We start from the raw sequence: 17,438 nt of genomic DNA, 5'->3' as shown, positions 1-17,438 counted from the left end.
AGATGGACGCCGATCTATATAAAGCCTTTATAAAATGGACATGTGCGGTCACACCAACCAATGATAATTTTTTGATCAACTTTAAACCTGACCGTTGGATTTACCAGTGTATTCTCGATGCCTGCCGCGCCTCTGTTCCACGCGTCAGTGTTTGCAGAACAAAATCTGTTTACTGGTGGAGCGAGACCATCTTCCAATGAAGATCCGAGGCCGTTGCTGCGAGGAGACTGTAGACCCGCGGTCGCCGAGCGGATCCACCTGACTTGTTAGAGCGTAAAGGACGGCCTATATCGAAGCAAACAGGAGATCGCGGCTCGAGATTCGTCGCGCCAAGTTGGAGTCATGGCGGGAACTGATCATGATGATCCCTGGGGACTCGCTTATAAGATCATCTTGAGTAGGTTGAGGCCCCGGGATTGTCGTCTACGTTGGAACCGCCCATTCTCGACCAACTTTTGGATGGACTTTTCCCGCCTGGCAGAGACCTTACGCCTATTAATTTTGGCGATTGTGTGGCAGACATGCATCCCATCACCGATCGAGAGGTCACTGATGCCATTAAGAGTAAAAAGAAGTCGAATACGGCTCCCGGACCGGACGGTTTTAAGGCTATCGCTCTTAATAGGCTTCCGTTAATCATGACTGAACGTCTAGCACAGTGCTTCAACATATTAATTAAATATGGAATTTTTTCACCGTCATGGAAAGTCGCGGATCTTGTTTTAATTCTCAAGGGTGAAGCTCCCCCCTTGGGAGAAGTTCCGAAAGCTCGACCCATCTGCCTCTTGAGCGAAATCGGCAAGGTATTTGAGCGAATTATCACTGCTCGTGTGAATTCGTGGCTTGAGGAAAATCCTGGATGTAACTTGTCTGAGAACCAATTTGGTTTTTGGAAGCAGCGTTTCACGGTGGATGCCTTTTTTGACGTTATGAAGATCGTCACAGAGGCTCGTGCGAGGGGGAAGGTGGTCTTGGCGCTTTCCCTCGACATATTCGATGCGTTCAATTTGATCAAACTCTCCGGCATCAGACACGCCCTAAGGACCAAGCGCGTTTCGAGGTACCTTCGCCGCATTATTGAGCCGTACTTTGGTGGCAGGAAAGTGCGCTATGTGACGAGGGATGGAGTCAGGCGCACGAGAAGGATTCGCAGGGGAGTCCCACAGGGCTCCGTGTTGGGTCCCTTCTTGTGGAACCTGGCGTTCGACCTGGTCTTGAAGACTCTTCTACCTCATAGATGCCACATCGTCTGCTATGGAGACGATACGCTGCTGCTTATTGAGGAGGATGACTTTGATGCCGCCTACGCATTGGCCACCGAATGCCTGGAGTATATGTTAAAAAACATCAACTTCTTCGGTCTTAAGATTTCATGGCCTAAGTCGAAGGCCATTTTCTTTGATCGGCATCTGCGCAACTCCGTCTTTGAGTTCCAGGGCGTTGAAGTTCCTATATCGAGTTACATGAAATACTTGGGCGTAATTATTGACTCCAGATAGTCATTCAGCAGGCATATTAATTATATAGCCAAAAAGGTGTCGAGGGTCAGCAGGGCATTGTGCGGCATCTTGCCAAACCTGCGCGGACCCATCGGGAACAAGCAAAGACTGTATTACGGTGTTATCCTATCCATTGCCCTATATGCGGCACCGGTCTGGAGCCAGGCCCTGTCTTCGGAGAACAAGCAACGTATTATAAGGAGAGCGCTCAGGCTTTCGGCCTTACGCACCACAATGTCTTATAGAACCGTTTCATACGAGGCTGCGACTCTGTTAGCGAAGATTCCTCCATTTTACTTATATGCGGACTACCTGCGACGCACATACCTGCGCCTACGTGATTTGAAGGAGTGCGGTATGTTCACTGTCGACTCCCCCTCGGAGGTGAGAGATTTAGAGTGGAACGTATTGAGGGAACAATGGCTTGCTCACATCGGCGGTAACAGCTTACCCGGCAGAAGGACAAGAGAGGCCATCTCTCCATCCTTCGATCTATGGCTTGATCGACGCTCAGGCTTCCTCACATTCAGAGTTACACAACTTCTCACAGGACATGGTTGTTTTAGCGCCTATCTTTATAGAATTGGAAAGGAAGCGTCGGCAACTTGATGAACAGATACTGCTCTTTGGAGGATGACACATCGGAACACACCCTTGCGGTATGCCCGTTTAGGAGCCATAAGCGCGGCGAATTGACTGCGATTGTAGGTCAAGACCTTTCGTTAGCAGTGGTTGTAAATAAAATTTGTAAGGAACGCGAGGCATGGCGCGCCTTCTCTATGTTTGGCTTGTGATCTATGTTTTGCGGAGCGAATCCTTTGTCGCAAGGAGAAGGATAAACGAATCAGGCAGCGGAGCTTTGTGGACCCTAATAATATTGTAAATATCGGCGATGCGTGATAGATTAGGTTAGGGTAGAATTTATAGGTTGCTGTTAAATATACATAGGAAACTTGCGACGGGTGGCGGTGCCCGGGGGCGGTGGGCGCTGGTCTTTCCCAGGTCTTTGTTCCCCCCGGGGTCCGGTGCATCGCGCGAGCGATGTTCCCGGATCCCTGGGGAGGGAAGTGTGGGTCGAATCGGGTTTGGCCGGCGGCGCCGCCTCCCGGTCCCGTCTTTTCCTTCGTATTGCGTTGTACTTGGGTGCGTACATGCGTATGCATTTCTTCCTTTTTCGGGGCTGCTGTCTTAGAGTCGGTGGTCCTCCTGGGGTCGGCCGTCCGGGGCTGGCCGCTCGCTGCTTTTTGGGGTTCTGGCACCATTGCTCGGCAATGTTCGCTTGGAGCTTCTTTGTGGCGGTCGGTGCTGGTTGGTCGTCCTCTGGGTGTCCCCTATTTATCCTGGGGCAAATTCATCCCCGATCTCGTTTCTCGTCGTTCTTCAATTCACGTGGGTGGAGGACGGCACTTGCTCTTCTTCGGCGCTTATGCGATTTTGAAATGCGGGACCCTCGGGATTCCCTGTTTTTATGATGATGGAGTATAATCTCCTCCGTTCTAGCGAGCTTGTTGGGGGGGGGGGGGTAGACTCTCCTAGATGAACGTTCTCGCAGCCGATGAGGGGAGCCCTCAGTGATATGACTGCCCGCGGTCATTGTCATGAGGGCTCTCTGAGGCGGTCGGATGCTGATATTGTTGACCCTGGATTAGCGTTGCATGGGTCCTTCACATCATTGGTGCCGCGTGTCGGTCTTTCGACTAGGGTTCGTTTTTTTCGGGGGATGAAGCGCCCTCCCTTTTCTGTTGACCTCCGTGTGACCTTTGTCTTTTGATTACGTGTTTCCTGGCGCCTCGGCGCGAGGACTGTCTCGTCATACGATGTTATACCTCTGGTCTTCCGTGTGGTGTGACTGTGGTCCGTTGTGCTGATTGTCAGGGAGAGGGGTTTTAATGAGTGCAAGCCCCACATATCCTGGTAGCCGGGGCCAGGAATGCGCGAGAAATTTCCCCTCTTCCGCATACACAAAAAAAGTTGGTTGGATGTTGTGTAAGTGGAAAAGTATATGCGTGGTTACGGTGGGTTCCGCTCCCTTGCAAAAGGTTCCACCTCCAAAAAACTAACCTAACCCAACCTATTTGTTGTGCGAGTCACACATACAACAATTAGGTTGGGTAAGGTTAGTTTTTTGGAGGTGGAGCCCCCCGCAGGGGAATGAAACCCACTGCAACCACGCATATACTTTTCTACCCACACAACACTCAACAACTAACCTATGCTGTAAAAAGAATGTAGGCCCCCGCTAAACATGTAACCTTCTTGTAACATCACATTTCGACTGTAATTCAGCAAATCTGAAACGTTTTATATGTATAGGCAATAAAAGGTTTCGTAAACGTCTCAAATTAACATTTTATTTGTGTCAGTCTGTAGAACGTATCAGAAACGTTGCTTTTCCGCATTTAATTTGACAATTCGGAACGTCACAAATAAAATGTTTTGTGACGTTCAAATAATATTTTATATGAAACGTTTCCTTTGCGACTTTATAAACGTTGCCTCAACGCTAGCATTTGCGATGTTTCTAAAATATTTATTTCGCTACGTACATTAAACGGTTCAATCAAAACGTAACTTTGAAAAACATTTTGCTACTTCGCATTAACGTTGTAACTGCAACATAATTAAAAAATGTATAACTATATATATGTAAGATAATTTCTATTATTGAGAATTTTCCAAGAAATAAACCAATGTGTTGCTCTGTAACAAGAGATTTAAATTTTATTTGCTATGTTTTAACAAGTTATGTACAATATTTACAATCTTACCTGTAACAAGAGAAACGACAATTAAAGTTTCCTTCTCCGTTACACCTCTAATTACTCCTTATTCAAACAATCTTTCTATCGCAATGATTTTGCAAGATACCCACACGTGCTTATCAATTTCTATCTCTTTTTCTATCTATCTCTCTTGATCAGTGTTACCGACTTTAGCCTACTACCAACTACTGTAGCGCAGCAAATTTAAATGAAGAAAGTACCTTTCTTTACATGTTCCCCCCCTTGGGTTTAAAATTCGCAATAATAGCTGTTTCTTGAATTATATATCCTTTTCTAAATCTTCTTTGTTTGCTTTTTCTTTATTATTTGAGGTCGGTGTTAGTTTTGTAATGTGGAATAGGCCTGTTTCGGATTTTTTTCTTTCTGTGTTTATCTTGTAGATCGTGTTTAATATTTTTTTTGTTATTTCGAAAGGTCCTATTCTTAATTCGTCTAGTTTTTTCCTATTTAGTTTATTGCCGTTCTCTATATATACTTTGTCTCCTATATTAAATTCTAGTTGTTTACGGTTTTTATCAAATAGTTTTTTATTGTAGTCATGTGATTTGATAGTACTTTCCAATGCTAGTCTTTTAGCTTTGGTCCAATCTTCTATAGCCGTTTTTCTTTTTCCTTTATCAGGTGCCGTGAAATAGTTCGTGCCATCTAACAGATACTTTGGTGCAGAATCTGTTATTGAGTGTTCTGTCTCGTTATATTTTTCAATGCATTCTTTTGCCACTGTTGTCCAAGCTTTTTTTTCTTTCTTTTCATTTATTCTACATTAAATTTTGTTCACTATCGTCTGATTTAGTCTCTCGTTCAAACCATTGAAGGAAGGTGTATTTACTGCAGTAAAAACCAGTTTTATATTATTTTCTTCTAGGAATTCTTTAAATTCCTCTGAGTTGATTCCTGGATATTGGTATGTGAGGATCACTCCGATCTCATTGTTTCCGTCACATTTTTCACTAATTTGATAAAATTATTAGCGCTCTGTGTCTTTGATGTTGAAATAAGAGCATACCTTGTAAAATGGTCTACTAGCAGATGTAAATATTTCTTCGTTGATCTAGATTCTCTGAAGCCGCCAATGGTGTCTATTGACGTCATTTCAAACGGTTTTGTTGCTGGTCCTAAGTATGAAATAACCCGTATTTTTCTTGACCTCTCGATTTATTTTTCTTACATATTTCACAATTTTTACATGCTTTTTTTATATTTCTTGTCAAGTTTTTCGCTGTGTAGACCGGGCTAATCTTCTTCTGCATTTGTCTAATGCCTATATGACACCATTCCTCGTGGACTTCTTTAATGATCTTCCTACTGAAATCTTCTGACAAACTATTTTTTCTTTTTTCCTTATTTTTTTTATAGAATATTCCATCTTTTTTTATTATGTCTGGTCTCTCGTTTTTTATTGCCCGGTTTTTCTCTTGATCTCTTTTTATATCATCTATTTTTATTAAAATTACTATTCTCAACAGTTTTTTTTGTTCTCTTTTGCATAATTTATATGAGTCGCCTTTAAATGTGTCAATTTGATCTAACAAGTATTCCGTTTTTCTATCTCTGATTAGTTTAACGACTCTGTTTCTACACCTTTTAAAATCCGTCCACACCTCCAGATTCCTACTCTCTATGGCCTCTTTATATTTCTTATCTGTCTCCTTAATTGATTCCAATATGTCTCCATTAAACTATTTATTATGCAACCATTTTATCTGTACAATCTTTTCTTCTATCGGCGCCAACTCATTAACCGCATCACTTATTACGCGTACTAGCCAGTCTGCCTTAACATCTATATCACATATTGTCATATTACTATGCTTATAGTCTCTTCTCGCATTACGTAATAAATAACTAAACGCCTCTACATCGAATTTATTAATGTTCCTTTTTCTAATAACCGTATTTCCTATTATTTCTTTGTTCCCTTTAACTTTAACACATACCATGGCATGATCAGTTATTCTCGGCGTATGAACCACCTCACACATTATCTCCTCATTAGCATAAACATGATCTATTAGCGTTCGCGATGTTTGAGTAATTTTTGTTGGTTCCTTTACATATTGCTTATATCCTAGACCCTGCATGATTTCATTTATCCGTTTTTTGTACACACTCTCCTTCATTAAATCAATATTAAAGTCACCTACTACCATACTATGTCGTGCGATTATTTTATTACATAACTCCTCAAGGAGCCTCAAAAAGTCCGCATCACTAGCCCCGGGTGAGTGATACACGGTCGTAATACACTTCTTAACATTATCAATAATACAATTTAATGTAACTGTCCACAGATTTAGTTCACATTCCCTATTGTCCAATATTTCATACTTAATATACCTTTCCAGATATATTATAACCCTTCCAGTTCTTCTTGACTTAGAGTTACATTTCACTATATTATATCCAGGTATTTCAATTTCACTGCTCTCCACCTCACTTCCTATATGTGTTTCAGTCAGACAACATATACTGGGCTTCTCTTTAATTATAAAATGTACTATTTCTTCATAATGACGTAATAAACCTTGTATATTTAAGACTATTAAACTATTCATTATATCTTTATTTGTTTGATTTACTCCATTCCACTGTTGTCAATACTCGTTTTCGTATTTCGTTTTCTGTTTCTCTTTTTCGAGAGCACTCACATAACATGGACAGCATTTATCCGTAGCTCTGTGACTAATATCTAGTTTACCTTCTTTGATGAACCTATTTTTTGCTATACAATTAACGCATTTAATTTCATTTATTTTATCCTTTATCACACATCTCTCTGATCCGTGGCTCCCTGCACGGTGTAGACACGTTTTCTCCTTCTTGCACTCTTTCGCCATATGTCAGAACCCCCAGCATTTATAACATCTTAGCACTCCTACAAAATCAGTAACTCTACATTTATTCCAATTAATGTTTAATCTTTCTGTTCTCAATATTGCCTCATACCAACTAGCGCTAATTTCCACTATAATCGACATATCTCCATACTTAACGTTATTTATTCTACGCAATATTCTTAATTCTGAATTTTTCTCTTGCATCCCTAATTTATCTTCATTCTGTCTTACAATTATATTTATCAAACTTTCGTCGTCTTTTTTACAATCATCCTTATCTATTCCAACTATCTTTAATTTTGGTTTTTTTAATGACGGCACATCAATCTTATACCGTTTTCCTACTACTTTCTCTATATTCTGTTTTAAACAATCTTTATCTTTACTTTTTTCACATCCAATAATAATTGATCCATTATTCCCTTTCTTAACCTTATTAACACTAATTCCTAATTTTGCAACACCTACATGCTTTTTAATATCTTTCTTCGTTTCTTCACATTGGTGTTCAACTAAAGGTTTAACTATTATTACTTCATCACTCCGCACATTCCTTACTTTCTCTGCGTAACTTACATAACCTGACTTATGTTTTTCTGTGCTTAATCTTTCTTGTCTCATCATTTTTATCTCGTTTGATAACTTAGCATTTTCTCTTATTAATTCATTAAGTTCATCTTTCATAACCTCTCGGATCCATCCCTTGATACGTTCTTCAGAGATCTGATTCTCATTAATCCGTGCAAGCATTTTTACCATTCCATCAAGTTTTTGATTCATATCATTATTTTCTTTTCCACTTCTATCCTCCTTATTGTATCCTCTATTACTTTTATCTTGCTTTGACTCATCTTCTTTCTTATTTCCTTTATTGAGAATAGAACCTGATTTAGCTCCTCTATTTTGAACATTTCCAATTCCACTCTTACAGCATATAAACTCGCCGGCTAAATTAAGAATCTTTTTTTTTCTTTTGCACATCCAGGATGATACGCCGTATCGCACATATCACATATTATCGGACTGCTCACAGTTCTATGGCACTTAGCGCATTCTCTTGCATCCGTCTCCTTCCCCGCACCGCCAGATCCTCCATCATCGACTCGACTCATTGCCGCATGGAGTGTGCACACTCGATTTTGAGGTTAGCCTATATATATCCTTTCCGCATGACCAAATTCCTCGATCAAAAACAGAGTTATTTACTCATACTTTAGCAGAGTTAACTCAAGAACAGGGATACACTGAAATAAAAACCCCCCAAGGGAAGATTACAGCAGCTAAAGCCCTTTCTCAGGAGCAATGCAACGTACGATGTATTTCTACTTACAGAGAGAGAGAGAGAGAGAGACAGAGAGAGATTGATTGATTGACTGTTTAATATGCCTAAACATAAGTTATAGGGCAAAGATACAATACAGCAAAAGACATTATATGCAACTTAATATTAACTAGAAAAGAAGAGTATAAACATGATAAAAAACATTGCATCATAAGTACTATTTAAACTTAATGTTTACTTAAAACTAAAATTACCTAAAATTAAATATATATTGTTACGCCCGCTCGCCCGTGCCGAGACGTTCGTTCTCGTGGGCTGAAATTGGTTTCGCTCCGCAGAAGTTTCAAGCCGAAGCGCGTCCCTTGACAACGGGGACGCATAGAATTATTGATTTTATTACCGCCCGTCAGATTGATCTGGTGACTCGAATCGTTCGGTCCGGTTTCCCAGAACTTTCTTGTATTCCGTTCTGAGTTTAAATAAACCCGAGTTCCTTTTTGTATAACGAGAGTGGTTATTTCTGCGATCCCGGAAGTACGCGAACGCGTTCGTGAGTGCGCGCGACACGAATAACGAACGGAGCGTAACACTTTTTGGGGGCTCGTCCGGGATCGCGCGTGTGAGTGTGTGTGCCATGACGACGCTAGTTGCGACGAGAAAGAGACGCCTGGTGGACTCTTCGGAGCCTGCGACGGAGTCGGCAGCTTCAGAGACGGCAACTCTCCAAGCCGTGCTACAGGAGATGCGGCAAATGCGCGAGGAGCAGGCGCAACGTGATGAGGAACTCGCCGCAATGCTTCGCCGGCACGATGAGGAGCTCCAATTTTTACGGGGAGACCGGTTGCCTTCTCAGGAAACACAGCTAAGTCCTTCCAATATTAGAGCGAATCGCGGTCCGGAAGTAGAAGCCGTTGGTGTGGCAAACGGCGCGCGCAGTGAAATCGGATATAAACTTAAACCTGACACGTTTGACGGTGTGGTTCCGTTGCGAGAGTTTTTCTCGCAATTTAATTTAATCGCACGCGCGAATCAATGGGACGATGCGATCAAAACCGTAGCTTTAGCGTCGTGCTTAAGGGGAAAAGCGCGTTCTGTCCTAGAATCGGTAGAAAATTTAGAGAATTTGGGTTACGAAGAACTAAAGTCCAAATTAGAACTACGTTTCGGTGAGGGGCAACTTTCGCAAAATTATTATACTCAGTTTACGAACAGAAGGCAAAGATTCGGGGAAGATTTAGCTACTTTCGGTCACGAATTGGAAAGGCTCTCTCGATTAGCTTATCCTGAGTGTCCCTACGCGGTTCGAGACAAGATCGCGTGCGCTCAATTTGTTTCTTCCCTTTCGGACGGATTTGTTAGAAGGACTCTTCAGCTAGAAGGGATTACCTCGCTGAAGTTGGCCATAGAGAGGGCAAAGGCCGTCAAAATTATACAGGGAGGAAATTTTGAAAGAAGGAGGGATTTTGAGAAGCGATTTGAGAAGGGGAAGGATAGGGGCGTGAAGAGTAATGGGGCGTGAAGAGTAATGAAAAGGGGGACGGAGATGAAAAAGTCGAAGAAAGAGGAAAGAAAGGTTATGGTTATGAGCGGAGGGATTGGAATAGAACGAAAGAGTGTTGGAATTGTGGAAAGGGGGGACATTTCCGGTTTGAGTGTCCTGAGAACAAGGGAAACTCGGTTTAGTTGCTCTCGGCGGGGGAAGAACAACTGAAGTGGGCATTACCCCGAGTGTTAATTGTTCTAATTGTTCTCAAACTTTTTCTGTTAATCGAATAAAGTCAAGTTCAAATTATTTTAGTTATAAGGGGATGTTGGATGGTAACGAGTGTTGTTTCAAGATAGATACGGGTTCGGATGTTTCGATTCTTAGTAGAAGAATGCTTAGAGAGGGCAAGCACATCATTCAGATTAAGGACAATTCTCTTAGATATCCCACTGGAGAGGTAGTTCCCATCGAATTTAAGGTCATGGCATAAGTTCTCTTGGGAAAATATTTCGTGGAAATTCCTATGTATGTAATAGACATGGATGATGATTGTTTATTAGGTGTAGATTTTTTAAGGAAAATAAATTTAGAAAATGTTTTTGAATTTGCTTTTATTTCTTCGGAATCCGATAAAGAAAAGGTTTTGAGTTGTTCTCGAATTCAAGTTTCTTCCGAAAGAGCTCCATTCTTGAAAGAACTCTATACTAATAATTCCTCAAATTTAAATAAGGCTCAGAAAGAAATTTTTACGGATTTCTTAGAGGAGTATCAGGATGTATTTTCCGAGGAGATTGTTGCTGGTAATTGTGGAGTCGTCGAACATGTCATCAATTTAGAAGATTCTTCTCCCATTAAGCAGGTTCCTCGTCGAATTCCCTTACGAATGCGAGGGGAAGTAGAAAAGATTATTGAGGAAATGAGAAAGCAAGGGGTCATAGAAGAGTCGCAAAGTCCGTGGGTTTCTCCTGCTGTTTTGGTAAGAAAAAAAGATGGAACGTTGAGATTTTGCGTCGATTATAGAATGGTAAATGCAATAACTAAAAAAGATTCGTTTCCCTTGCCTAGAATAGATGACATTTTCGATCAGCTTTCGGGAAACTTTTGGTTTTGCACTCTGGATCTTAAAAGCGGTTATTGGCAGGTAAAGATTCGTACTGAGGATAGGGAAAAGACTGCCTTTTCTATTGGACGTGGATTATGGCAATTCACTGTAATGCCTTTTGGGCTGTGTAACGCTCCTGCTACCTTTGAGCGTTTAATGGAAAAAGTATTGCGAGGATTATCATATAAAATTTGTTTGGTTTATTTGGACGATGTAATAATTTTCGGTAAAAATTTTAATGAAATGCTAGAGAATTTAAAGAACGTGCTCTCACGGTTACGTTCTGTTAATCTTAAAGTAAACCCTAAAAAATGTATTCTCTTTGCAAAGGAAGTAAAATATTTGGGACATATAGTCTCTTCAGGAGGTGTTACTACAGATCCGGAAAAGATCTCTGCTGTGAAGGATTGGCCGATTCTACATAACAAGAAGCAGCTTCGAAGTTTCCTAGGGTTTTGCTCATATTATCGGAAATTTGTAAAAGGATTTTCTTCTTTAGCCAAACCTTTATATGCTCTAACAGAAAATCAGGTTAAATTTTTTTGGGACGAGAAGTGTCAAAGTGCATTTTTAGAGTTGAAACGAGTGTTATCTTCTTCTCCAATGTTATCCTTCCCGAGTGGGGAGGGAGAATTTATTTTGGACACTGACGCTTCGAATATTGGAATTGGCGCAGTCCTTTCACAAAAGCAAGAAGGAGTAGAAAAAGTCATTGCTTATTTCAGTCGTGTATTTAGTAAGTCTGAGAGGAATTATTGCGTTACTCGTCGAGAACTCTTGGCGATAGTCGATTCTATTAAATTTTTCCGGCATTATCTTCTAGGGCGGAAGTTTTTGATTCGTACGGATCATGTTTCTCTTAGGTGGTTGATGTTCTTTAAAGACTTAGAAGGGCAATTGGCGCGTTGGCTGGAAAGACTCCAGCAATATGAGTTCGAGATTATTCATCGCAAAGGTTTAATTCACAAGAATGCCGATGGGCTTTCTAGACGACAATGTGAATCATTTGGTTGCGAATATTGTGTCAAAGTGGAGAGAAGGCAGATTGAAGAATCAAGAAAATCAGTCGCTCGTATTATTCTCATAGGAGAAACTCTTCAAGATTGGCGCAAGGAGCAATTAGAGGACGTTAGCATTGCTTTTATTTACCGCGGGAAGGAAACGGGAATACGTCCGTCTCGTTTTGAAATACCCGCTGGAAATGTCTCCGCCCGAATATATTGGTCTTATTGGGATGCTTTGAGTTTAAAGGATGGGGTTCTTTATAAGAGATGGGAAGCACCAAATCTTAAGTCAAGTATTTTTCAGCTTATTGTTCCTCGAAACCGTGTTAACCAGATTCTAGAAGAAGCGCATGATTCTTTTTCTGGAGGACACTTTGGAGTCAATAAAACTCTTGAAAAAAATCCGAAAGCGGTTTTATTGGGCTACCTGTAAACAAGATGTGGAGGAATGGTGCAAAACTTGCAAAGTTTGTGTGTCAAAAAAAGGCCCTTTGGGGAAGGGAAAGTCTCCATTACAAATTTATAATGTTGGGGCCCCATTCGAAAGACAAATGGACATACTTGGCCCTCTTCCTATTACTACTTCCGGAAATAGATATCTCCTCGTCATTGTTGACTGTTTCACCAAATGGGTAGAAGTTTTTCCTCTCAGGAATATTAGGGCAAGTACAGTGGCAGAAGTCTTCGTTAATCAAGTCATTTCTAGACACGGGGTCCCTTTAGAAGTCCATACGGATCAGGGGAAGAATTTTGAGTCCAAACTTTTCGCGAAATTGATGAATCTCCTTGGAATTCGGAAAACGAGAACAACTGCTCTACATCCGCAATTGGATAGACAAGTCGAGCGGCAACGTCAGACTATTATTAGTTATTTGGCGAAGTATATTTCTGAAAATCAGAAAAATTGGGATCGCTGGGTCCCTATGTTTTTATTGGCTTACAGATCTTCTAAACACGAGACTACTGGAGTAACTCCCGCCGAGCTGTGTTTTGCCCGAGATCTTAGGTTGCCGTTAGATCTGCTTTTAGGAAGTCCTCCGAGGGGAGGATCTCAGTCAGTTGAAGGTTTTATTGGGAATTTGAAAGAGAAGTTGGACAAGATCCATTCCAACGTTAGGGAACGTATGGATAAAGTCTTCACGAGCAAAGTCTTGGTATGATCAAAAAGCCAGGCAAACTATTTTTCAAGAAGGGGAGAAAGTTTGGTTTTATAATCCTCGTAGGATGAAAGGTAGAGCCCCTAAATTGCAGAGCAATTGGGAAGGACCTTTCTTAATAGTGAAAAAGTTGAATGATGTGGTCTATTGTATTCAAAGATCTGTGAGACATAAGAAGAAAATTGTGCATGCGGATAGGTTGGCTTCTTTTTCCGAAAGACATTAGAGTTTGATAGGGAAATTATGGACTAGGTTGGGTGTAATGATTTGCGGGGAAGGTTAATTACGGTAGAAATTAAGATTGTTGTGTTGCATTGTTTACTGCGCGTGTTATTTTGTTCTTAGATATTTACGGAAGCCGAAGCGGTCGTAACTCCTCACCGAGTTGAATATCTTGGGAGCTGGCTTGTTGCCGAACCTAATACCGGCGAAGGATAAGACTGCCTCTCTCACGGTTGTTTGATCCGTGGTTTTTCCGTGAGACATAGGGCAAATGCCGAGGCAGGGACTTGGGGAGTCTTTCGAGACGTTGGGTCCACGATAAGCTTCCCCCCCCTTGTCCGAAGATTTAGAAGAGGAGCAGCGACATCTCCGACGACTTCGGGAGCTGAGAGGAAGAGGCCTGTGTTGGGAGGCGAGATCTCCTGCGAGGGATTGATGAGGGGTCGCCCTGGAGTCGGCAGGTGGGAGAGAGTATTTTCTTCCGGAAAATGTCGATTGGGAACTCGCTCCATGAGGAAGAGGACATGATCCTGGACTCGAGAAGAGGACGGTGCCCGGTAACCTGTGGTAGCAGCCCAGGGTAGGGCAGGAAGCCGTGAAGAGGACATGATCCTGGACTTCCGGAGTACGGTTGGGACCGAGAAGAGGACGGTGCCCGGTAACCTGTGGCAGCAGCCCAGGGTAGAGCAGGGGGCCGTCCCGGTACCCTGGAATCGTACAGAAAAGTTCGCCCAGTCAGGAAACTGCCCCTCTGGATTGTCGGGACGACAATCTGAAGAGGGGGGGCAGTGTTACGCCCGCTCGCCCGTGCCGAGACGTTCGTTCTCGTGGGCTGAAATTGGCTTCGCTCCGCAGAAGTTTCAAGCCGAAGCGCGTCCCTTGACAACGGGGACGCATAGAATTATTGATTTTATTACCGCCCGTCAGATTGATCTGGTGACTCGAATCGTTCGGTCCGGTTTCCCAGAACTTTCTTGTATTCCGTTCTAAGTTTAAATAAACCCGAGTTCCTTTTTGTATAACGAGAGTGGTTATTTCTGCGATCCCGGAAGTACGCGGACGCGTTCGTGAGTGCGCGCGACACGAATAGCGAACGGAGCGTAACAATATATATAATATCCATTTGGAAACCAACCTAATAAAACACTACTTAAAATTAACGGAAACAATATTGCACACCAGTCACTCTGATTCAGACGAAAATAAATACGCGCGAGGAAGACACTTAAAGGATGCAAAAGACGATGCCGAAGTAATATTATCAAGAAGAGAATGCCAGAAATAAATAGACGAAAGCTGGAAGGAGTTTCTGTACGTAACTGTTGTATGAGCAGGAATATGAAAAATGTGATTTGAAGAAGTGGCTAATCGTTCGGAACTCTTAAGCGATGAGTCGAGAAGTGTAAATAGCTCCCTTAAATATACAGGTGAGAGCATATAAAGTATGCGATACATCTGACATCCAAGAAAGTAAAGACGTCTGTTTTTGACTAAAAGAGTGGTCCCCGAAGCAGAGCAACAATGTGTAAATGATGATATAGCATGATCAGACAACGCCGAGCGACTTGTGTCAACACATCAAACAAGCTTATCGAGATCAGCCTTAGAGGAAATCAGAATTGCGGGCTCACCGTCAGAGCGTCTGACACGGACACGACCACCCTTCACCCAGACATACGCGTAAGATCTATCTTTGGCTACACGCTTCGTCTGTTGAAGCAATTCGTAAATTTCCTTAGGGAGCAACTCATTTACGTGTACGCTGCGATCTGAGTCATTGCCACAAACATCCCTCTGCCTCAGCGTGCATCGTGCACGCTTTTTGGCGATCACAATATCACGGACAGCACCAGACACCACGGTGACGACAAACAAACCATTGTCACCAGTCTTCGTGGAACGGCCGGGAGTTGCTTCGGGTTGAGATTTCCGTGTCATGGGTCTAACATTAAGAATGTGGCAAGAGAGATGCTGAATATCAAGAACACTAAATACGTTGCCGACAAGCTCAGTCGAGGTAATCGATGACGCCGCAGGCAGTAACAATTAACTTATTTTCGTCTTCAGAACGCTCAAAGGGCCGAGCAGTTTTTAGAGCCTGGATATCACGCGCCTGAGCAGTTTTTAGAGCTTGGATATCACGCGCCTGAGTCGAGCACTCCTGCTCCAGTTTGGTAATACGCTGAGAGTTTTGGGCAACTGTTTCTGCGATAAGGTTCAGCTTGCTCAGTTTGTTATTTATCTCTCTATTAATATTACGCTGATCTTCCATAAAAGCCGCCAATTTGTTATTCGATTCCTCACTCATAGCTCGTTGATCCTCCATAAATGTAGTCAATTTCTTGTCAGATTCCTTCATCCTTGACAGTATAGACGTTAACAGCAATTCAGTAGATTGTGGTTGCGTGCCCGAGGAAAAAGCCATATCATCGATATTAGATGATTGTGCACACCTGTCAGTCTGCGGCGTAAAGGCCTATCTACATAGGACGCAGAACGCGAATTGCAACCCGGTCGCAGGTCGCAAGACAGACGCAGCGTGACGTATTTCCGGCTGCAGGCTGCAATACGCAAGACGCACAGAAGTTGGGCGAACTTTACTTTCGCGTCTTGCGTCGAAGCGATCAGCCAATCAGCGTATCGTCACAGTATATATCGTGTTATAACGCGGCAACTCAGTACATCAGGTTAGGCCATCTAAGTAATGGCTACACGTAATTCAACTGGCAGGCTGGGGCAAATAGATCTTTTTGTAAGGAGAGGACGCACAAGGTCACATAACTTATTAAATTGACTTGGCACCATTCTTGTAAATTCGAAGAATTCTTCGTGATCTTCCTCTTGCATATAGGAAAAGAGATTACGAAAATGACCCAAATCATCACGTGGACGATTTATAGGTCGAACCCACCATCTTCTCCTCGAATGATTCAATATACCAAATCGTAATAATTCGGCAGACAGATTACTTAAACTTGCACACAGTAATAGTGGTAATTTACGTCTCCTTGTACTTATCTTTATTTGCTCAAAAAAACAATTGTTGCCTCTGAAAGAGAGGTTATGATATTAGGAGAGACCAGATATAAAAGTAACGCGGGATATGTTCTATATTATATATCTATATTATCTATATTTTATATATTGCTCACACAACATAGCCAAAAACTATGTACCTAATATTATAATACTCTATTTTTCTCAGGAAAAGTACTCGCTGCGTATCTATGTAGACTACGTAGACGCAAAAATCTTGCGACCTGCGTTTATTTCTTGCGACCTGCGACTTGCGACTTGCGTTCTGCGTCTTATGTAGATAGGCCTTAAGAGGTAAGACTTGTAACGCTGCTAAGGCTCTACAGCAGTGATCCGCGTATTTGGTCAGGGAATACGACTTGACACAGCCGGGATAAAACAATTTATTGCACTCGCATGCAAACTGAAGTAGTCGCAATTGACTTCTTACACTTATATCACTGCATAAGTAAAACACTAAAACACTAAACAAATCGAAGATCAGAACCCGAAAAATGTAGTTGGGCAATCCGGTTAGTAGCAAATAGTAATACGTGCAAAAGCCACAGATGGTAATAAGCGGTAGTACGTGCTAAGCCCACCGAAGGTAACACATGCGCTGAGAGAGAAAGCACACACGTCAGACCCAATAGCAGGTGTAGAAAGAGGAGATCAACAGGCAGGCGCATGCGCAGTAAGACACCCCATACAGACAATTCAGAGAAATCGACAATGATTTCAAGAAAGAGGTTATGATGAGTAATGATGCTTGTCACGAAAATACTCGGATTTAGGTGGCAATCTCCGAGAAAAAGAATAAGGCTCGTGACAAGCAACGAAAAACTTGCTTAGATCTGCAACAAAAAAGCCCGAAGGCAGCTCACGGCAGAAAATAGATCAACTCAAAGCAGGAGCAAGAACACAGCGTGGCACAATTAATACTTGAGAGAGAGAGAGAGAGAGAGAGAGAGAGAGAGAGAGAGAGAGGGGGAGAGGGAGAAGGAGAGGGAGAGAGGGAGGGAGAGGGGGAGGGGGAGGGAGAGGGAGAGGG

General features: G+C 42.3%; 1 protein-coding gene and 1 pseudogene across 1 annotated transcript in view; both read right to left on the bottom strand.

Annotated features, from left to right (window-relative positions):
* LOC143899394 (intraflagellar transport protein 80 homolog) overlaps positions 1 to 17,438 on the bottom strand; it is a 279,705-nt gene that overhangs the window by 68,055 nt on the left and 194,212 nt on the right. The window lies entirely within an intron of this gene.
* Positions 4,542 to 8,215, bottom strand: LOC143899387 (uncharacterized; annotated as a pseudogene).

Source organism: Temnothorax americanus, unplaced genomic scaffold (assembly GCF_048541705.1).
Source record: "Temnothorax americanus isolate GAGA-0224 unplaced genomic scaffold, ASM4854170v1 Scaffold27, whole genome shotgun sequence".
NCBI classification, from domain to species: Eukaryota; Metazoa; Arthropoda; class Insecta; order Hymenoptera; family Formicidae; genus Temnothorax; species Temnothorax americanus.
This window is presented reverse-complemented; position numbering and strand designations above follow the sequence as displayed.